The sequence below is a fragment of the Marmota marmota genome, unplaced genomic scaffold (assembly GCF_001458135.2).
Source record: "Marmota marmota marmota unplaced genomic scaffold, marMar, whole genome shotgun sequence".
NCBI classification, from domain to species: domain Eukaryota; kingdom Metazoa; phylum Chordata; class Mammalia; order Rodentia; family Sciuridae; genus Marmota; species Marmota marmota.
The window spans coordinates 343,121-365,850 of NW_026000051.1; the positions used below are offsets into that span (position 1 = coordinate 343,121).

A 22,730-nucleotide genomic window follows, 5' to 3' on the forward strand; every position below is an offset into this window, starting at 1 on the left:
CTCTCTCTCCCTCTCCCTCTCCCTCTCCCCCTCTCTCTCTCTCCCTCTCTCTCCCCCTCTCTCCCTCTCCCCTTTCTCCCTCTCCCCTCTCTCCCTCTGTCTCCCTCTCTACCTCCTCTCTCTCCTCTCTCTCTCTCTTTCTCTCTCTCTCCCCCCTCTCTCCCTCTCCCCTCTCTCCCTCTCTCTCTCTGTTCACTCACATGCACTAGGCCATGTTCCAGCCTCACACCTAGTCTTCTCTCCCCCCCCCCCACTCTCTCTGGAGTCATGATCCTTCCCACTGACGGTGTCTGAGGAGTCTCTTCTGGTGGAGATACCCCTACTTTCTGGTCAGCCCCTCGGCTTTCTTCCTCTGGAGGATCATGGTGTGTCCATGGGTGTCAGTGCCTGTCCCCGCCCTTGGTCTGTGGCCGGTGGCCGCCTTCCTCTCCTTCCGCCCAGCCTCCTCAGGTCTGCCTTCCCCACAGCCTTGCTGTGCTCCGTGTCATTGGCCTGGTTCTAAGTTTCCCTAATCTTGTATTTTCCCCTTGGTGTTGCCCTGAACTTTCTTCTCTTCTCTTTTTTAAAAATCTCGTCATCTTCACCCTGATTTCTTACATCATAGACCTGCCCTCTCTGTTATTCTGAGCATATTGACAGGGTTTCACCAGGAGCCTTAGGTTTCCTGAGTGGTTCTTTCCCTAGGATGTCTATAATGGATTCACTGCCTCTTTATGACCTTCCCTCCCCTTTTGGGTGACATCTCCATGCAAGACAGATGCTCTGCGTGGAGTCACCTGTCCTGAAAGGCCTGTTGAGTCTGGGGATTGTGTGGGCAGCTGATGACAGCAGGGCTTGCTGTCCCTGTCCCAGCTCCCGAGGCTGTGAGCAGTGACGGGGCTGCTGTCTTCTGCAGGCTCTGGGAGGCTCTGTTTCCTGCCTTTCTCAGTCGCTTCTGGGTCCTTGGCTCGCGGCCCCTTCCTCCTACTTCCCTGTCCTGACCAGAGCAGGAGGGCGGGTCCTCAGAGGTCAGGACCGTGAGTCCGACTGCGATCTGGGGCAGTCTGAGCATGCCACGACCTTTGACCTGATCTGTGTGCAGAGGCTTGGCCAGTGGGCGAGACCTCCAGCCCTCCTTGTGTTGTGGGGACTGGGGACTGGGCACGAGGCAGAGGTTCTCCTCAACGGTGGGCTAAATCCCTGGTTTGTCTGGAGGACTTCCCACTGGAAGGCCACGTGTCTTCCATCCCAGCTCGGTGGGATGGAACTTAAATGTGTCAACTTGAATGTCCCACCCTCTCCCTTTATTGTAGGGTAAGTCCAGTCAGCACTGAGGGCCCAGGCTGTCCCTGTCCACCCCATTCTCTCCTAATGTCCTCACCACTCAGCCAACCAGGGGGCTCCTGTGTCGGTGCACAGCCCACCTGAAGATGGATGGTGTGGTTGACACTGGAGGGAAGGAGTCCAGCACTGGTTGTCTTATTTTGACCCCAGGCACCTGTGCCCAGCACCACAGCCTGTACCCCACAGCGAGGCGGACAAGGCAGGGTGTTCAAGAACCAGTTTGATTTAGGGTCGGCTTGCAAATCAACCCGTCTCCACTCACAAGGAGTGAAAGTCACCTCCTAACAACTTAGTGAATGACACTGATTTATTTGACCCGAGGACAGAGGACAGGCAGGAAGGTTCTAACAGATGTCTGTTGACCAGGTAGGTGGGTGGTCTGCTGCTGTCGAGGGCAGAGTTTCTCTTCCTTCCTCCCTTCCCGTCTGTCTCGTCCATTCCTGCCACTCTGGTTTTCAATTAAACATTCTGGTGATTCAAACTTGGGCTAAGGAGGAGAAGCGTTCCAGAAGGAGCCCTCCCGGCCCCGGGGTGCGCACCAGGATGTGATTCTGCTTCGGTGGTGATGCCAATCGTAAAACACGCCCGCCGCAGTGTCGCAGGTTTGACACCAGGAGAAATCCTGGCAGAATTATAGCCTCAAAATCAATCTAGGGAAACGATACAGAAATCCATAATTCAGATACGAGAGCAATCTCCAAAGCCCCTTTTTAAAGGAGGGTTCCATGAAATTAGATTAAAATAAATTTACATATATATCAATTCTATTATTAAAATATATTCACACTAATAAATAGAGTTATTGAGGAAGGGCAAGCTACTCCCTGTTTTGAACACAAAAATAGACCTCTTTGGCTTATCAGAAAACAAAGTTATTGTCTCCTTGCCAAATATAAATCTCTTCTTAGAGCTAATAAATGGAGAGTGCTCAGTGCAATGTTTGGTTAGACTCCTACCTCCTAGACCCGGGCACATAACACTAAATCACATCCCAGAGAGCAGCATCAATCTCTTTATTCCAACGTCATATGAGGAGGGAAACAAACCAGTAATTGATGTGTCGAAAGAAAGGAGAAAAAGTTATTTGAGAACAAATAAAATGGGCTATAAAGTTTGTTAAAACATAATAATAATAGTAAAAAAAAAAGAGAGAAAAAAGGGAAGAAGAAAGAAACAAAGAAAGAGCTATCCCAGGCTTCATCCAGAACCCGCCCTCGCCTGGCTGTAAAATAATTCATCTCAGGCTGCAAGTTTGCAGTGTGGTATTTTCTTCTAAAATTAATGTTTACTGCAGAGAGGAGGCGTGGGATTCTGACGATGCCGGGCAGTTGGCAGCGAATCAGACAGAGATGGGCATCTCACCCGCCTCTCCCTCCCTCAGGAGTGGCCAGGCTGGGGCCTTAACCCCAAGGGCTCTGTCAGAGAACCCTGGAAGAGGAGGTGAAAGGGCAGACCCCAGGAGCCAGGGCAATGGATCTGCCACAGGGACCTGACGGGTGGTGTTTTCTGTAGGGCTGAGTCGCCCAGGAGTGGTGTCCCCCAGCTCGTTTGTGCCAGCCGGACTCAGTGGAGCGGCTTCCTTTGAGGGTGTGGCGGCCTTTGAAGTTCTGTTATTATTACTGGAATAAATATGATGGTCAGTCCCATGTATGTCCTGCACCTAGGGGCGTCCAGAGTGGCCTGGTTGTCCTGGGGAAGCTGTCGGCTTTTGCTGGACAGACATTCCTTATACGGTTGTCCTCCAGGGAGCCCGAGGCTGCTCCCCGACTGCCACCGCCCAGGGGCCGCACACCCACTCCAGGGCAGCTGCCTGGCTGGCCTGTCCCCTCCAGACAAGTGAGCCTGAAAGGCTTCTCTTCAGATTTCCAGGGCCAGGCCCTTGCCAGGCCCTGGAGGCTCTGCCCGGCACAGCCCTGCTGGGTGCGCTCGGGTCCCAGGCGGAGGCAAGGCCAGAGGTTAAATGCAGAGCTCCGGTTAACCTGGGTTTCCCCTTCTGTGACCTCACAGCACTGCTCCGCAGAGCTCATGGAACGTGGTGGTGGCACATATGATGGGGGAGCCCTACAGATAAGGTGGACTGGCAGGACTGGCTCTGGGGGCTCCCCATGGAGCCTCCTGCTGGGCCAACCCTCCTTCCCTGTGGAGGCCGTACTGACCCTCCGGAGAGCGTCACGTACTCCCTCCCTCCAAACAGGTTTGCTGCAGACCTGAATGTGAAGTCTATATAAAAACATTTGTTTGATGGTTGAGCTCTTGCTTGACAGAGGCAGAGGTGGTGCCCCTGGACAGTTCCACTCTGCAGGGTGACCTTCAAGGAGTGTCTGCTCCATCTGCTCACCACGGGGTGGTGCTCACCATTCACTGCTATTTTAAAACATTTTTCCTCTGGCTGCAAGCTGCTTGCTTTCCTTATCAATGGCAAACCTTTTAAACCTTGATGGGGCCTGGGCTGCGGCTCAGTGTGGAGCGCTTGCCTAGCACGTGTGAGGCACTGGGTTCCATCCTCATATACATCAATAAAGATCCATCCACAACGAAAAAAAAATAGAAGAATAAAAAAGATTGAGCTCGAGAACCTGCAGGCAAGAGGCCCTGGACTCCATTCCCAGCTCTGCTAAGTAAGTAAGTAGAGACTGCTGGGTCAGAGTCAAGGAAGGTGGCCGGCCACAGTCCCCAGGACAAGAGGACGATCCTGGACAAAAGCCAGTCCCCCTTTATTCAGGGCCCTACTGAGCCCCAGCAAACCAGAAATTCTTATTCAGGACATTTAACAATATTGAGAAAATTATTCTGCTACCTGCTGATTTGATTTCTTGATTTTAATTCTGTAAATTCTGAACAACGTTCTGGAGCGTTTGGTGTGTGACCTGTACGCGGGGCTCTGCTTTGCCTCACAAGCTTGTTCCTTTTTCATTCCATATGACAATCCAGCCCTGGGATGATGACTTTGCCGTTTCTAATGGTTCCAAAGTGAGCAGGAAGCTGTCACGTCTGACGAGGACAGCAGCAGGACCAAGGAACAATTAAAATGCAAAACAGGGAGGTCCCTGCCCGGGAGTGTGCGCTCATCATCACTGGGTCCTTCCAGGAAGCTCTCACATTCCTGCAGCTGATCCTTGTGTGGATTAGGGATAATAAACAGCCCATTAATGGAGGCCTGAACCAGGAAATGGAGTTGGAATCAGCAGCCAAATTCAGTGGCTGGCGGAGGTTAATAACTCCATTACTGCAGCTCCGTGCCTGAGCCGGGGACGCGCGGGGTGTTAGCCTTCTCTTACTCCTCATTAATTGAGCTAATAGAACCCGAGTGACCCTGCCTCGCTGCCGCCATCGGAGAGTTTACCAGACCTGGGCTGGAATACATATCACCGCTGTGCACCATGGCGCCTTTGATGTGGGGAGGAAGCTCTTTCTTGGGTGCAACGGGCCTGCCGCTTCCACTTGCACCTCTGGGCAGACGTCCACCCTGGGTGTGAGGGCCCAAGCCGCCAGGTGGAAGGCTGTGGAGGAGGCGACTGGTGTGTCAAATGTCTGGGGTCAAAGGTGGAAAAGACAGCGTGGCCCGTGCTGGGGAGGGGAGCAGGGCAGACCCATGGCCGTGCCTCTCCTGGGGTCTTCTCCCTGACGTGGGCAGCCGTCTCTCCTGCCCCGGAGTTCCTGACCTTGTTCCCACAACCCTCTTCGCTGCTTTTCTGGCCGAGTGGCCAAGGGGCGCTCAGTTTCCTCAACCATCAAAGTGGCCGAACCTGCCCGTCTCGCCCCACCACGTGTTCCTGGGCAGAGACGGAGGGTGGGTTTACGAGTCGGAAAGGGCTCTGTTCAGCCGCGATAACGCCACCGACAGACCAAAAATCACCCTCCGAGTGAGTTCTCTGCAGAGGTGCTCTCCTGGGCCTGGGGTGGCAGGTGAGGAGCACCAGGTGGAGTCTGGGCTAACCTCTGGGATCTGCCTCTCACTTGGGCAGGTCACTTCCTGTCTGTGCCTCAACTTCCTCACCCAAACAGGCAGGAGCAGTTAGCACACTGGGGACGGTGAGTGGTGGTGTAGCAAGCGCTGGCCCAGGGCTGGCCCAAATGGGCTCTGCGTGTGGCGCCCATGTTTACTCCAGCACACGGGGGATGCTGTGCCTTCTGGTGGAGGACGGAGATTCTGAAGGCAGCAGCTGATCCCTCAGAACACCAGCACGGAGGCTGCGGGCCCGCGGGCCCCTGAGCAGCCGCTTCCCTCTGGCTGGCCATGGGGGACAGCTAGCAGAAGGGGGTTCCTATTCCCCTGTAACACCTGGGGCAGGAGAATGATCCTGCAAAGAGAAAATGTCACCTCTGTCCTAGGCCCGTGGAGCCAGGCACAGGGACGGTCCTCATGCCAGAGCAGCCTCACATGTCACGTAGGAGCTCTGATGCAACCTTTAAAAAATGTGTGTACTTCACCCCTGGCCTCTGTTGGATGGAGGACACGGAGACCCTTGGCTGGGGAGAGGCAGGACTCTGCTCCTTACAGCTCAGAGAGAGGGGCTGCCCGGGGCGTGAGGCAGGGACCATGCCCAGCACTGGGCAGCAGCAGCTGGACTGCAGATGGCAGCTCCCGAGTGTCGGCGGGCTGGGTTTAGCTAGGCTCTGCAGCTCCTCGTGATTGGCTAACTTGATAATTCCTGGGCTCCAGGGCGTCAGCGCTGTCCCCATTGTCCGTCAGCTGGCCCCAGATGGCATGGAGGAGCCTGATAAGGGAAGTGGTCAGCTGGGCTTAACAAGCTGCCCGTGGAGGGGTTGGGAGTTGTTAGCTGTGCCTTCAAGACAGGGCCAGGACAGCAGCTCTGGGGTGGGCTGGCCGACCCCAGCTGAGCGTCCTGGACCCGCCATTGTCCAAGGACACCTTTGGAGGTAGCCCTGGAGAGCTTAAGCTCCACGCAGAAGCCTGCCACCCTGCAGCACCATGACCGCCTGGCGTCCCTCCGCGCTCTGCCACCGCGGTCCTGGGGCCGTCTAGTAACTGCTTGTCTGTGCTGCTTCTCACTGACCCCAGGACAGTCCCTGTGCAGCAGGTGCCACTGGCCAGCGGCTCATTACCTCAGTGCTCCTCACAGCCACTTGTGCTCAGCGACAGCCCCATGACATGACTCTCAGAGCAGGCGTAGGTGGGCTGGTGACGACTCGGTGGCAGCCTGGGGTCGGGGAGGCGCCACGGGGTGGCCTGGCCCCTAGTTCCAGGAGGCGCACCTCGGAGCCGCAAGCCCAAGCTGTGGCCAGTGATGGTGGTACAGAGCCATGGGCCACAGCCCCTGGAGTGGCACGTTTTGATCTTTCGGTAAATAAGAATGGAGTGGGAAAATGAACGTGTTCCCATTATTTTTCTGCCGAGGGACTGTTGACATTTTACCACTTATTTCCAATGTTTGTGTAAGAAAACGCCTGGAGAGGATGATTCTGTGCCCGTGTGCAAGGCCGCACGCCTTCTTCCTGGGTTAAAACCTAGTGTGTGACAGGCTGCTACTAGGTCTGCTGTCCGTCTCTGGGAGCAGGAGAGCAGTTACTTTTGAGAGAGCAACAGCAAAAATGCCCGTTACCTCTGTGCCCTGCCCACAGCCACAAGGGCCTTTCAGAGTATAAAAATGCCACGGACCCCAGACACAGAGAGCCCGAGTGACCACGGCCTCAACTCTGCAGTTTCAAAAGGGCAGCCGAGCACTGGAAAGAGGCACGGCACAGCGCCCTGGGCGGCAGTGCAGGACTCGACCGGCCGTGGGAGGTGGCCAGTCACCTCGGGAACTTCAGCTTGAGGAAGCGTATGCAGCACCACGTGAGGCATTTGCTTGGTATTTTCTTGGCCAGTCATTTTGTTGGTCAAGAATGGACCCAACAGTCTCGGTGGCATGTTGAGATTCAGTTCACCTATCACCATTTAGTGTTTTTCTCCTAAGAGTTTTTGGAGAGAGGCACCCAGGCCTTTCCTGGCGTCTCTGAGAGGTCCAGGAAGGGTCTCTAGGCCCGTCTCTGCTGCCCTAGTCTGAGCACAGCATTCTGGGTAAATGTGACACTCAGAAAGGAAGGGGAGATGTCTCTCAGTTTCCTGTGGGTGACTGACCCCTCACAGCCAGGGATCCCTCCCTCCCTTCCCCTTTAAAGTTTTCTGCTCCTCCCTGGCAAAGCACATCTCAACTCTTCTCCCCCGGGCTCCCAAGCTCTCATTAGGGCCCAGTGGGTTGGCATCCAGCCGGTGACAGGGCGCCCCAGCCACTGGAGAGGAAGACATCGGAGGAGATGAGCGCGTCTCCCCGCTGGGCAGCAGATACCTCAGCGGGCTGAGAGTGACAGGTGACCTTCAGCAGGCCGGAGCCCGGGTGTTGGCATTTGAGTCAGCTCTGATGGGGACGCCCCCGTTTTTGGCAGCTGCGGTGCTCGACCGTTAACTTCAATTCATTTCCCAGAGGCGGGCGAGAGCGCGGAGACCTCGACCACTTGGAGAAATGGTGTTTGCTTTTCTCTACCTGGAGGAGACTCTGGGAGACATCAGAGTGGACTTCAATTTCCTTCTCCCTCAGAGGCATAAATAAAGCGCTGAACTGCTGAACCCGGCCTTGGGCATGAAGCGCAGGACTCGGTCAGATGCGGGTGCGTGTGGCCAAGAGCTTGACGCTCTCCTCCCTAAATATCACGGATTATTCCACATGAAACCGTAAGGGCAGCCTTCCCCAGACAGGAGCCTGGCTCTTCACAGACAGTCTCCTTGCCGCCTCCGAGGGTCTACCCCACTGGGGTCAGCCGCCTGGCCGCCGCTGGGCACAGCTTCCCTCTGGAGGCTGGGGCGGCCTCTTCCTTCCCGGGCCTGTCTCAGAGCATGGCTCCTGGGTGCAAGGAGCTGCCTGGCACAGAGCAGGGTGCGGGGCAGAGGGACGCCCCCTCCTCCCCTGCACCTGGGGTCCAGCCTGGTGCTGCTTCTCCGGGACACTGTGGGTTTTCTCCAGATCTGCCTTTTCATAGGCTCAGTCCAACGCCCCCTCTGGAGGCCCCTCCTCTGCCCCTCTGGGACTGCAGGACAGGGCAGTGGACAGAAGGCTCTGCAGTGCGACAGCCAGGCTGGCATCCTGGCTCTGCCCTGTGCGGCTGTGCTGCTGTCGTCTCTGAGCTCGTCTCCTCCAGCCGAGGATGACAATGGCCGTTCAAACAGATGACAGCTGTGTGCAGGGGGCCTGTCGCGGGCAGGCGTCTCTCTAGTCCTCAGGACACAAAGGAAATGAAGCCTAATGCACCCTGCACACCACAGTGAGTGAGGCTGGTGACAGATGCCTGATGTGCCTGATGTGTGGGGTCCTACAGAGACAGGGAAACGGGGCAGGGGGACAGGGAAGACGGGCGGCTGCGAGGGAGAGGAGGTGCTGGTGGGGTGGCTGGAGGTGGCCAGGGAAGGCTTTCTGCTGACACTGAGCAGAGGCCTACTAACTGACAAGCCTTGGGAAGGTCTGGGAAAGAGCAGTCCTGGCCCGGGAACTGCAAGTGCAAAGGCCCTGAGGTGGAAATCTGCTTGGGGAGCTTAAAGACCCTCAAGGAGGCTGTTGCTACTGGAGCAGGGAGCAAGTGTAGGTGGAAAACCAGAGATAGAGGGAGCCATATTCCCCAAGGGCTGGACTGCTCCTCTAAGTCAGGAGGGAACCCTGTGGGAGTTTGGGCTAATAAATGATGAGATTGAACTTCTATCTTAAAGGAGAACACAGGCTTCTGGGCAGAGGAGGCACCAGGATGGAAGCAGGCAGCCTAGGTGGGGGCTGGCAGCAGTGATCCCGGAGGACCCTGGTGGCCTGGCCAGCGTGGTGTCTGCGGAGCGCAGAGAAGCCGCACTCTGGTGATGACCACCCAGTGCTGCTTCCCAGGCAGACTGACGGGCCCACAGGCGGCCAGACGGGGTGCCGGGCCTCCAGACAGGCCTCCAAGAGAACTCCTGATCTGGCCGGCGCAGCAGGAAGAGTGGGCCGGCCATTTACTGTCCAGTAAGGTTTGGAGAAGGGGCCTTAGCTCAGTCGTGGACAGAAACCTGAGCTCTTGGTAGAAATCTATTCACTTTTGTGGGTCCTCAGCGAAATGCCACAGGGCAGGTGGCCTAAACCAGGGGATGTGTTTTCTGGTGGTGCCCAGGTGGGACACCCAGGCCGAGTCTGCAGATTTGGTCTCCTCTGTCCTTGGCTTGCAGATGCCCCCCCAGCAGTCCCTCCGCGTGTCCAATCTCCCTCTGATAGGAGCCCACCCAGGCGGCTGGACCGGGCCCCCGGGGCCTCCTTTAACCTAATCACCTCTGTCAACAAGGTCCAGTCCCTTCACACTGCCACCCCGAGTTCTGGGTTAGGGCTTCAAGACAAAGATGTCGAAGGGCAAGTTCCAGCCCCTGAGAGCAGGGCGCAGTGTCGCATGGGCCGCGGACTCCAAGTCTGCAGCTCAGGGAAAGCTCGGGGGCTCACGGGAGTCAGCAAGAGGCCTCCAGTCTCCTGAGCTCTCCAAAGTGGCTGCTGGAACCCGGCTGGTGTGAGGTAGCAGCAGAGACATCCTGGGCTGGAAGGGCTCCCCCAGGCCAGCTCCTTTGGAGGAGCTTGACACTGGCCTGGCTGACCTCGATGGGGCGCCCACCTGCACGGGAAGGTCGGGATCTTCTGAAGGAAGTCCTGTCAGATGTGCTGGCCCCGCGCCCTCAGCTCTGCTGTGTGGCCTTTCACAAGTTCAGACCAGTGACACCTCTGCCGTTCCTTCAGGGGGCCCTCTCAGTCCCTCAGGGGGGGCTTACGGGGCTGTGCAGTGCTGCGGTCTGAGACAAGGCAGGTTCCCTGTGTGGCTCTGCTTGGAGTAGAAACCTAGCGAGCCTCTGCTGTAGCACCCTCCTTTCCCAGTGGGCGCTGGGCCAGCTACCTCATCCCACTGAGCCCTGGTACAAAACGCAAGCAGGGCCCACACTTTTCAGCTGAAGCTCAGAGAGGCTGGGGTTTCTGCCCACATCACACAGCACGTCTTTGCAGAGGAGCAGGCTCAGATCCACAGCTCTGGACACCTGTGTTCTCAGCCGGAGCAGCCCAAAGCCCACACAGCTGGCCCTGCCACCCATCTCCAGGGTAGTCCTGTGGCCTGTCCACAGCTCTGCAGTGGCCTGAGCTCCCCCTGCAGCACCCCCACTGAGGTGACCCTGAGACGTGCCCACCCCTCGACCCCAGGGTGTTCCAGGCAGCAGGCTCTGGGGGCCTCTGCCCCAGGACTGGCCTTGGAGGGGCGGGCCACCTGTGCTTTCCACCCTTGCTCTCAGCCGCCCACGCCTTTCCTGGCCCTCCGTGGGCATCCGCCAGAGCAGCCACAGCCTCCCGCCTTGGGCTCAGGGGCCGGAGTGGTCAGTTACCTGAGGCTGAAACAGGACCCACGGCCTAGCTATTTAGATGTGGAAGTAATCGCTTACCCTGAGCCTGCTGCTTGGGCTCCAGTTAGGGCAGGGCCTGTGCTCAGGGGCCCAGGGCACCCCCAGTGCTCCCTCCCCCCAGCTCGTCCATCGGTCCCTCCCTGCCCTGGCCAGGAGCAGGCTTTCATTGTTCATTCCGAGATTCGACCCATGAAAGTCACACCCAAAGGCCAAATGTCAGTCAGTCCATCCGCCTCATGTACAGAGGAGGAGACTGGGGTCCAGAGAGGGCCAGGGTCAGCCAGGGTGAGCTCGGTGGGGGTCTGGCCTGTTCCCCTTTCCCTCAGAGATGCTGTATTCTGTGTGTGTGTGAGACAGAGTATGTGTGTGTGTGAGTGTGAGAGAGTGTGTGAGTGTGTGTGTGATGTATGTGTTTATGTATGTGTGAGAGTGAGTGTGTGTGTGTGTGTGTGTGAGAGAGAGAGAGAGAGAGAGAGTGTGCGAGTGTGTGTGAGTGTGTGCTGGGAATCTAACCCAGGGCCTGCGGAGCGCTAGGCCAACCCATCGCTGAGCGAGGTCCCAGCGCCCTGTCCCTTTCCTCCGTCACCTTCCTCGCCTGCCCTGCCCCAGCGATGGGGGACTTCAGTGGTGGCAAGCGCGACTGGCCTGGTGCAGCCGGTGGTTGCTTTAGCCAGATGCCCGTGCGGGCGAGGAGCGCGGGGAGGGCCCACCTCGCCTCTCAACAATAATTAGCCTTGTAAGACTAATGGACGAAATCGTGTCTAATTACCCTGTTGAAGGCCCAATTATGCGATTAACATTCGTGGGCTATAAGCTAATGATGAGAAGAGCCTCTCATTTGCATAGCATTAAGTTAATTGCGCTGCAAGCCGAGGGTTGGATGGGCGGTGGCGGCAGGATTGTCTTTCTGAAAGGATACTAATGACCAGAGAGGATCATTCACCTGACAGCTTCGTTAATCAACAGCGATCTGGTGACCAGGCAGGGATGGCCATGGCTGTCAGCAGGAAGGCTCGGCTTCTCCAGGCCCAGGGAGGAGCCTGCTGGTCTCCCTCCCAGCCACTGGGCTGGGCTGCAGGCAGCTCGTGGCCCCCCCCACACCCACTTCAGAAAAGCCTTGACTCTCGCCGTGCCTCCGCCCTGCGCGCCCTCCCACTCGCGAGCTCCGCTTGCCGTTCACCGTGAGGCTGGGGCGCCCGCACCACCTGAGAGGGCTCCCTGCTGCTGGGTCTCCCCGGGCCCCCCAGAGAGCTGGCCTTGCTCCTGGTCTGTGTCCACAGAGAACCTAGGTGTGAAGAAGCCCAGAGAGGGTCAGTTAGGACCGTAGTCCACCCGGGGAAAGGGGAAAGAGTGTCTGGGCCTAGAAGTCAAGGTCTGGAGAGGGCTCTGGCTCTGACCCTGGAGGACTGTGTTCAGCAACGTCTGTGCCCCTCCTGGCCTGTCTCCTTGTCTGCTGGTAAAGGGACAGTAACCAGCTAAGGAACCGTTTACCTCCGGAGGCTGGGACTAAAACCCAGGTCACTGGCCTGTGAGAATTTTTAACAAACAATAAAATTGTGAAAGATCCTCTGTCACTTGCACTCTCACCTAGTAAAAGTCTGTGGCCATCTCACCCTGTCCTCCGTCACACGGAGCCATAGCTGGTTACGGGCCACCTGGTGCTGACTGTCCCTATGCGTCCTCGTGCATCGAAGGTCTCTGCCATCAGACCTTGGTTTCTGGCAGTTTTCTGTTAAAATGGTGCAACAACCAGTGTCCCTATGCGCACACGTGCACATCTGTGTTTGCTTCTGTATCTGTGTTTGTTTTAGTCACTTTCTTAGGAAACGTTCCTAGGGATGGAATTAAAAGTTAAGTACTTGTTTTAATTGAAAGGAGGTGGAAATTGAGAGTACAGATGGGTATTCAGTGAAAATAAATATCAAAAGAACTGAAGATTGATCATTTTAAGTCTCTGACTTAAGTTAGAAAATAACAAACCCAAAGAGTGGCAGGAAAGAGGCCTTAATGACAGGAATCGGTGGGACAAAGCGAAAACCCGGACACAATAGGCCAAAAGCGGTTCTTTGACAAAGTTAATAAAGGTGGCAATCTCTAGCAAGAGTGGCCAATGAGAGAAGAAAGGAAGCGCAGGCGACATTGGGATGAAAACAGGCCGTGACCATGAGCAACAGAAATTAAAGCAACAGGAAGAAGACTGTGGATAACTTCATCACAAAAATTTGGAAACATCAACAAAATGCACAAATTTGCAGGAAAAAAGTCTTGTCAGTATTGACATAGGAAGGAATAGAGCTGGGCTCCGTGGCACGGGTCTGTAACCCTGTAATTGACTCAGGAGGCAGAGGCAGGAGGATCCAAAGTTCCATGTCAGCATTGGCAAGTTAGAGAGGCCTTGTCACTAAATAAAAAATACAAAGAGCTGGGGAGGCAGCCCAGGGGTAGGGCACCCCTGGGTTCAATTCAAAACAGAAGAGGAAGAAGAAGAAGGAGAATAGAGGATCCAAACAGTATTGTAACTGTTTCATAAATGGAATGATACAAGGTTTTCACCCTTCCCAAACACCAGGCCCCCATGGCTTTTACAGGGAAAATGTACCAAAACTTTCAAGGAGCTGACCATCCCCATCAAAAACAAACTCTTTTTATAAAATAGAAAAAGAGGGAACACGCTTAATAAGGCAGAGCATTGATCCAAACCTGAAGACAAACTAGGGAAGAAACGTGGAGGCCACCGAGATTCAACATAATTTCAAAATATAGTTTCCGAGGGCTTGGGATGTGGCTCAAGCGGTAGCGCGCTCGCCTGGCATGCGTGCGGCCCAGGTTCGATCCTCAGCACCACATACAAACAAAGATGTTGTGTCCGCCAATAACTAAAAGAAATAAATATTTAAAAAATATATATATATAGTTTCCGAAATCCTATGCAAGAAAATGACCAAATCCAATCCAATGGTGTCTGAAGACGCTCCAGGATGACTCGACAGTAGGAAACTCCAGTGGAATTGGTCACACTAACAAGGAGAGGAAGAGCCATGTGGCCATTGAACAGATGGAGATGGAGCAATCAATGAAGTTAAATATCCACTCATGATAACAAGAAAAATCTTGGTTATAAATTGAAGGGAATTTCCTTAACCTGATAAAAATATCTGTCAAACCCAAACACGAACCCCGGTGGTGAAAGATTGGAAGCCTGCCCCTTAAAGTCAAGCACAGAATGACTGTCACTTTTGGCATTTCTGTAAAACATTAATAAATATGCAGTAAAGTCAAGAAAAGTAAATAAAGGCATAAGACTTGGAATGGAAGAATCCAAAGGCACTATTTGCAGATGGTTGTCTACATTAAGAAAGCCCCCAAACAGGGGAAAGCTTAACAGTTTGGGTAAGAGTTCAGCAACATGACTGGCTAACAGGTCTTAAATTCACTACACTTTGGCAACCAAGAGGTGGAAGATGTACAATTAAGAAAACAATCAACAGTGTATAGCAGAAAAAAAGGGCATGTTGAAATAAATATGACAAAAGATGTCTAAAACCTTCCATAAGAGAATAAATTAAAATAAAAATTTCGTTGAGGGCTGTGGCTGTGGTCAGCGGTAGAGTGCCTGCCCAGCGCATGTGAGGTTCTGGGTTCAACTTTCAGCACCACAGGAAGTAAGTAAAATAAAGTCATTATGTCCATCTGCAACTAAAAATGTCTAAAATTTTTTTATTGTTGTTGAAAGACATGAAAGAAAGCATCCCTTAAAGGGACACAAGGCCGTGTTCTTGCCTAAACATGTCACCTACTCTCAGTGTGATGCAGAGGTCCAACGAGTTGATGGTTGTTGTTGAAAGTGTGATTTTCTGAGCTCATCCTACATTTTGTACAGAAAAACAACAAGTCGAGAATAGCCAGGTCATCCCCCCAAACAAAGGAGGGGGCAGCCCTAGCACACATAGAGATGGACTCAGGACGTTGAGGTTGGCGGACAATCAGCTGCGCTGACCAACGGGACAGGCTGCAGAGTCCAGGGCCCAGAGGCAGGCCGCGTGGTGTGGGTGCTGGACAGTGACGGAACAGTTCCTCAGGTCAGTGAAAAAGAGGGACTTTGCTGTAAACGGTGCCAGGGCCACGGGGTACCCACACGGGGAAAAGTCCAATTAGGCAAAAACTTGCTCTGTATGGAACAGTCCATTCCAAGAGACTCAGCCCTAGATGTGAAGGGCAAGTTTCTAGATCTCATCAAGAACATGTAGGACCCACCTTATGATCTTGGGATAGAGATAAAATAAGGTGCAAAGAACACAAACAACAGACGATTGATGAATTTTACTATCTTAAAAGTGAAAACTTTTTTTCCAGTAAAAAAACATCCACATAGAACCAGGAGCAGTAGAGCAGGCCTGGGACCCTGTGGCTCGGAGGCTGAGGCAGGAGGGCCTCCAGTGCAGAGTTAGCTCCAGCAATGTAGTGAGGCCCTGTCTCAGGATAAAAAATAAAAAGGGCTGGGGATGTGGCTCAGTGGTTAAGAGCCCCTGGGCCCAATCCCTGGTAACAAAAACCAAGACAAAAAGAATCCACATAGAGCATAAAGATACTCAGACTAGGTAATTTAAATCCAAAATCCATGAAGAAGTCTTGTAGATGAATGAGATAAAAACATGCTTAATACAAAAATGAGCAAAAAACATGAACAGATTGTCTGTCTCTGTGCTAAAATCCATGGACTGTACACACTTTAACTGAGGGAAGTGTATCAGGGGTGGATCACATCTCCATAAGGCTGGGATTTTTAAAAAGAAGATACAAGCAGGGACTTCTGCATACACAAAACCCACAACGGCAAAACCACACTCTGCTAAACCTCATTAGAAAATGGAAAATTCAAAATAAAATCAAACAATACGTTGTTCTCGTCCCACCAATTACCAAGCATTTAACTGTGACCCAGCCCGGCGTCCATGAGGACAGGGGCTGCGGGAAAGCCTCGGTCAGCTCTGGGGAGCTCTGCTTGTAAATCCACTTAATAAATGACACAGAAACTGCACGTGAGCGTTCACAGCAGCTCTTCATGGGAAGAGACAGAGGGTGGGTGGCAAGGGGTGACCGGGCGGTGCAGGGAAAGCATCCCCAGCCACGCACAGCGTCTGGAAGAACCAGGGAGCAGCACTGGCCACCAAGAGCTGAGGTTTCCAGGGAGCACGGCTGGAGTGACACAATTTCTGCAAAGTCCAAAACCAAGCAAAACTAGGCAGCACACTATCAAGGTGCCTCACATACACTTCTTCAACTTCAGCTGAGCAGGCTGGCATGCCCCGTGGTGCCAGCTACGTGCCAGCTACTTGGGAGGCTGAGGCTGGAGGATCACTTGAGGCTGGAGGATCACTTGAGCCCGGAGGTCGAAGCCTGGGTAACGTGTAAGACCCATCTCAAAAAAAAATTAAAAAAAAAGAAGAAGAAGGAAAGTAAAGGACACTGAGATGGTGCTCTCCTTCGGGTGTCAGGTGGGCAGATGGGTGGGGGGTGGGGATGTCTAGGACATCACACTTCATCAGGATTGGGGCCATGGTTTTCTCAGGTGGCGGGGTTGCAGGGTTATTTTTGTCACCTGCACGTGTACATGGCAGGGTGGAAGTGTCCACCAGAGCAGAGGTTCTCACAGGGGCTGGGGTGGAGCCCGGTGGTGGAGCCCTTGCCTGGCATGGCGAGGCCCTGGGTTCATCCCAGCACCTCCCCATTCCTGGAAAAAAAAATTCCCCAAGGAAGCCCTTTTTGTTTTATTCACTAATTTATCTTAAACTCTCAACATAATAACCCTGACACTATTGGGTGCTCAATATTTGCAGCCTAAATTAATGTATGCAATGTAACATTTCTCTCTATAAAATGTCATAATTTTTAAATGGGCAAAATATTACATTTTCTTCTCACCCCAGACATTTACTCCCTTCCCCAGAAGTAACCACTATAAATAGTTTCTTGAGTATCCTAGAAAAATTCTTTGCATAAATAAGGAGATGTGAGTATATGCACTTATTGTCATCATGGGTGGAGGCTGGGACCACGCACAGCTCGGCTCTGCCTCCTCCTCGGTACTTTCAGATCTGATATCCTGTGATTAGACATGCATTATTTCACCAGCTCCTGCTGAAAGGGCTTGGATTGTTTCTTCCCCTTTGTAAACAATAAATGTCCTGCCTGGGTGGCTGTGTATTCAGAAGACTGCCTCCCAGATTATAACCCTGGAAGCGACAGCCGGGCACAGTGGCCAGGCCAGTGATCCCAGTGACTGGGGAAGCAGAGGCATGAGGATCAGGAATTTGAGGCTGGTCTGTCTCAAAATAGAAAATAAGAAGGACTGAGGATGTAGCTCAGTGACTGAGCACTTGCCTAGCACTCAGGAGGCCCTGGGTTCAATTCCCAGCATCAGTTTTTTTTCTTTGAATAAAGAGAGGAGCTGAGTGTGGTGGCTCATGCCTATAATCCTTGGGAGGCTGAGGCAGGAGGATCACAAGTTCAAGGCCAGCCTAGGCAACTTGTCTCAAAATAAGAAATAAAAAGGGCTGGGAGTGTGGCTCAGTGGTAGAGCACCCTGGGCTCAACCCCAGTCCCCACCCCCCACCCCCAACACAAGGGGAGTTGCTGTGTTGCAGTTGCAGGTCTGTTGTGCACCTTGCTACCAAGTGCCCAAGAGCTCCCAACCGTGCTGGTGGGGATGAAGACTGACGTGACCGAAGGTGCTGCACGCTCTGGGAACGGCTGGAGCATCCAGGCAGCCAAGGCTGCAGTTCAGCTTAGGGGACAGGCTGAGGACGTGTGGACAGTAGCCTGAGCGACAGCCCCTGAAGCCAGCGGGCTCCTCGGCCAGACTCCCGCCTACCTGTTCAAGCCATGCAAACATCTAGCCCGGCAAGTTAAGTCTCTGGAGCATGTTTTTCCTTAGTATCAATGGTGGGTTTCAAACGAGCCTAAATGTTTTCTTTGAAGAATGTCAGCGGTCCCCGCAGCAGTTATTCTTGATGTTCGCGTCGACACTACGGTAATGGCAGGACTGGGGGTTTTAGTGCCTGGACAGGCTCATGATTGCTAAGGCCACCAGCAGAGACAGGCATTCTGGTGGCTTCTTCCTGCGACTCCCAGGGAAGGTGGAAGCCTGAGCGGACGCAGGGGCGGCTGGCTCCCCAGGGCTCTGCCCTCTGTTCTCCTCCTGCAACCTGTGGCTGTGGGAACACCCAGGAAAAGCCTGGACGTGGCCTTCTCTGGCCGCAGGGCTCTCCCTTCCCCTGGGACCCACCACTGCTGGCCTTTCCGTGGCATTTTGTAGAAGTGGTAGTTTTGGTGCTAGGGACAAGAGCACCCAACAGGCCTGAGTTTGAATGTCAATCAGTGAATATTTCATGGCCACATGCCACATGCTGGGGCAGCTCTACACAGAGCTCCTCGGGGTGAGCAGGACAGACAGCTCCCCTACTCTCCAGCCAGGCTCCTCACTGCAGGGACGGCGTGATGAGGTGAGAGCCACACAGACTGCTTGAGCTGTGGAGCCAGGGAGCAGCGGGAGGCGGCAGAGCCTTAGTTTCTCCATGTGCAGGGTGGGATCAGCAGTACCCGCCGTGTAAGACTGCGGGAGAGTGTGAGGCAGCGTAGGCAAATGTGAATAATGAATTGTAGCAACTTCCCGTGGAGAATTGGATTAACCTATAGGCCCCAGGCATAGCCCGGATTGTTCCATGGGAGCATTGTACAGCCATCAGAGTGAAGGCAGCCGTTTTCTCTCATCTGTCTTCTTCATCTCCCAGAATGGGTGGGCTGGAGAGGGTCACATTGGAGAGAGAGTGTGGGGGGGCCCCTCTGGAGCCTCACCCTTTGCTCCCAAGCCCCTCTGACTACCCCACAGAGCTGCAGAGACCCCTACTGCTGGTGGCGGTAATCACCAAATCCCTGTGGCTGCTCTGAATTGAAATGTCACTCACTTTGGCTGCCCCTGGACAAACGTGTTCAGTTGTCATCTGCCGGGTGCCCACGGCAACTGCTGTGGCATAATAGAGACAAATGTAGCAACAAACTGGGATATGATGGGTCCGGAATTGTGTCTTTAATTCGCAGTTGGTATAGAGTGCTCATAAAATCTTGATCATGATAGAGAGGCTAATAAACATTTGAGAACATAAATATTTGGGGAGGAAATGGCTCGGGGAAGCATTTAGTTGTGGAGTAGTTAGAACACAGAAAATCAGCCAGGCGGAGGTCTCTAGACACCAATCTTGGAGTCATGTATGTGGGCTTGGTAGTGATCTTGAGTGAGCCGTCTGAGGGGCATGCAGACAGGGGTCTCGGAGGTGCACTCGGCTGCCCCCTTCCCTGCATTGCCCTCCAGCCCTTCGCCTGCTGCTGTCTGAGTCAGGGAGTCTGGATCGGCTGCCTGGGGAAAGGGTCAGACTGCCCTTTGCAGGACACACCAGCACTTCTTGGGCCTTGCTGGGGACACAGAGCACTGAGTCCCGCCTGGCAGGGAGCATGTGTGCAGGGTCTTAGCTGCAGCCATTTCCTCCAAGCAGCTGCCCCCAGGCTGATCAGAGTTCCTGGCTGGTGCTTGACCAGCATCTCCCCTTCTAGCTGCCGGGATCCAGCCTGGCTGTCAGGGTCTCTGGATACAACTTCAGCCACTCTTCCTCTAAGTGGTTGAGTCAAATGGAAGATGCTGGTCTATTACGTGAGACAGGTGCAGCCGAGGGAAGGGCAGAGGGGAAGTGGCCCTGAGGAAGGTTCCCCAAAGGGCCCCGTAATCAGGGATGCAGTGCAGAGGAGCAGAGTGACAGTGGCCTGCATCACAGAAGCGTGATGGTAAAGGGGGCCTCTGATTCGCCTCACGGGCAGCCAGGCAGGGGTGGGCTGGTTCCTGTCTCCTCATTTGCAGCCCACTGACCTCCCGAGAGGGCCCATTCATCCAGAAACTCCCAGAGTCAATGCGGATGTCCCACACCAGGCAGGCGCTGAATGGTCTCGAAGGCTGGCTCCAGGTGGCCTGGGGCTGACTGGGCGGGGGTGGAGTCGGCTCCCTGTGGGACCCTGTGTATATCGGCAGACCTGCCACAGAGAGTGATGTGCAAATAGCCATTTCCATCTAGACCCAGAGGGCATCTTGGTGTTCATTTGTGGCTAAGGTACCTGAGAAACGTCAGAGTGCAAAGATTCTAAGCATCTGCACCCCCTCTCTGTCTCAGAGCTTTTTCTAAGCTGACTGGAGACTCTAAAAATAGGGTCTTGACCACAGCCATCTCCTCCACTGAAAGTACTGTCCCACGCCCCGCGGCCAGCACTAGCCCAGCCTCAAGGTTGATGGTCACAGGCCTCCCCTGGTGGGCCCTAACTCACGGATGCCCCGTCACTGCAGCAAGACAGTCTCCATGAGGGCCTCCCGGGCAGGGCCTGGGCCTCCACAGGAGCTCCAGGTGTGGAAGGAGGGCAGAGGAAGTCAGCTGTGGGGAGACGAAGAGATTCCACTGAGACCAAAGACAAAGCTACCTGAACCTGGGAGTTTTAATTGCAAACTGAGGACCCAGTCCAAAAGAAGGAGAGCTTTCCTAGAAATCGGCTTTCCCTCCCAGGGAGGTGGTGTGCCACAGTTTGGCCCGGAGTCACCCAGGTAGGCAGTTCAGCCCTGGGCTGTGTTGGAGGCCACAGGGCAGTCTCGGGCTCAGCCTCCCTCCTCCAGACGGAGGCAAAGGCAGCAGGTCAAGTCCAGTCCATCCGGACTGACTCCCACGGGTACCTCTGGGTCAGCCTGAGGCGAGGGCAGACCTCTTTCCCAGGTAGGGAGGGTGGAGTCGGGCGTGTGCCTGCTAGTCCACAGGTAAGAGCTTTGTGTCTCGCTGACGAGCCCGAGAAGGACTGGCCTTCCTGGGAGGGAAGCGCCAGGGGACATCCTGGAGTTGGACAGTTCAGGAAAGCCTTCTGAATGTGCTGGGAGCGCCACAGGCTGTCCCCTGCAGGCCTCTGCCACCTTCATGCTGGATGGCACCTGTGGTAGAAGTGAAGGTGGCAGTGGAGCAGAGCTGGCTCAGGGGACGTTAGAGGCTGAGGAACCTGGCCCACGAGGGCCTCCTTGGTGGCCTGGGCCTCCACAGACTCTCAGAAGAAGGGTCTGTAGGTCCTGCGAGGAAAGGAAGGCAAGGAGCCGGTCGTGGGGAGCAGAGCGAGGCCGCCTGCCTAGCCCTGGGGGCCCTGAGGCCGCCTACAGCAAGGCCCCTGGCCGCCCCAGCTCCCGGTGTGGGGTCTTCCTACCCGTTCTTCTGGCCTCCCTCAGCTCAGCCCACCCCTCTGAGGGGGGGTTCCCGAGGGTAGTGTGACTCAGTCCGCAGACATTTACAGGCACCTATGTGGCCAGGTTGGTCCCAGGGGCCGACACAGAGCAGAGGGTGAGGCCAAGACGTGGTGTTCCTGGAGCAACCCTTGGGCAGGTGAACATGGCAGGTCCCCACGGCCGCCTCCCAGGGGCTCACCAGGGCAACAGGGGCATGTGGAAGGGCACAGGAGCTGCTCTCTGTGGGCATGGGGGGTCCTCCAGGAAGGGAGGGGGCTCATGGTGACCTGGGAGGCGGACGTCCATGGGGGCTGGCCTGTGCAGAGCGTGGGCCAGGGGTCGTGATGGGGATGGGCCAGCAAGCAGCTGACCCCAGGTCTGAGCTGAGCAGGCATGAACCTGGGCCACTCCCAGTCCCTCTTGAACAGCGTTGTCTTCGGCAGGTCTCACAGTGTCTGAGGCAGGAGAGTGGCAGCCCTGGAATCAGGGGCCTGGCTGGAAGGTGACTCCACCCTGGCTGGCCTGGTGGCCCTGGACAGTCCCTTCCTGCCTCTGAGCTTCCATTTTCCCACCTGTAAAAGGGGCCAGTTGCAGGTGGTTAGTGGAGTAAATACGACCTCACTCACACTGTGCCTGTGAACAAAGTGGTCACAAAACCTCACACTGAGACGTCCTGCTGTGCCTAGCCCAGAGTCCCCAGAGGCAGCAGGCACAGTTGGTTGCCAGTAGGGAGGCGGGTTGGGAGGTGCTGCTGCCCGGACACTTTTGCCCTTTTAGGGTGATGGAAGTGTTTTGGAACTAGATAGAGGTGATTGTTTTGTGTCACTATGAACGTACTCGATGCCACGATCGTGAACTTTAAAATGGTTGTGTTTATGTCTCATGAATTTCACCTCAGTCTAAAAAAATTAGGTGATGAACAAACCTGCCTTGAGAGAAAACAAGAGTAAATACGGTAATGCAGTCCAGATTGCGGCACTTAGAAAGCCACTGACTTTGGTAAATGGAAATGTCACGGTGGTCACCACCTGGTTGCTGGCCCAGCAGCTGTAGGGCCCAAGACCTCCCCCAACCAGTTACAAAGTAATTGTGCATCTGATCCTTTGCTGGTGCCAACTGGCCTTTTTTTTTTTTTATTACATATTTTAATCTTCTAATCAGGGCCTTGACCCTGAGTGCGAAGGACAGGTGGTGTATGCACAGGCCTAGTGAACCTGTGACGGCCAGGAGTGTCTGGCTCATTCACCACCGGAGTGGTGCAGGGGTCTGGGGCAGCCAGCGACTGGCAGGGAGGAGGCACTGGGCAAATATTTGTTGAAAGAAAGAATGAATGAACCTAAACTGATTCTCCTCACCCAGAGGCAGTGCTCTACAAAGTGGGGCACAGTTTCTCACGGGGCCCCTCGGACCTGGCACCTGGAGAGTTATCTTGCCGCTAGTCCTTCCTAGTGACCAGCAGCTGTGTCCTGGTCGTCTGTCTGTCTACTCCTGTTGGGCGGTTTTGGGGGCTTGCTGGGAGCTCCTGGCTGGCCCTGGTGTTGCTTTTCAGTCCTGTGCATTGGGAGCTCCCCAAGAGGTTGTGGTCCAGGCATGGGTCACTGCCCCTGCACCGGTCCTTTGCTTAAAACTGAAGCCTCTCCTCTTTTAAGTAACACTTCTCTTGTGATTTTATTTATTTTTCTCCATATTTTTATCAGTGCATTATAATTATAATACATAATGGTGAAA

At 54.5% G+C, this 22,730-nt stretch overlaps 1 protein-coding gene across 4 annotated transcripts in view; it reads left to right on the plus strand.

Annotated features, from left to right (window-relative positions):
• Positions 1-22,730, plus strand: part of Ak8 (adenylate kinase 8) — a 131,386-nt gene that overhangs the window by 85,860 nt on the left and 22,796 nt on the right. The gene's annotated exons all lie outside the window — the stretch shown is intronic.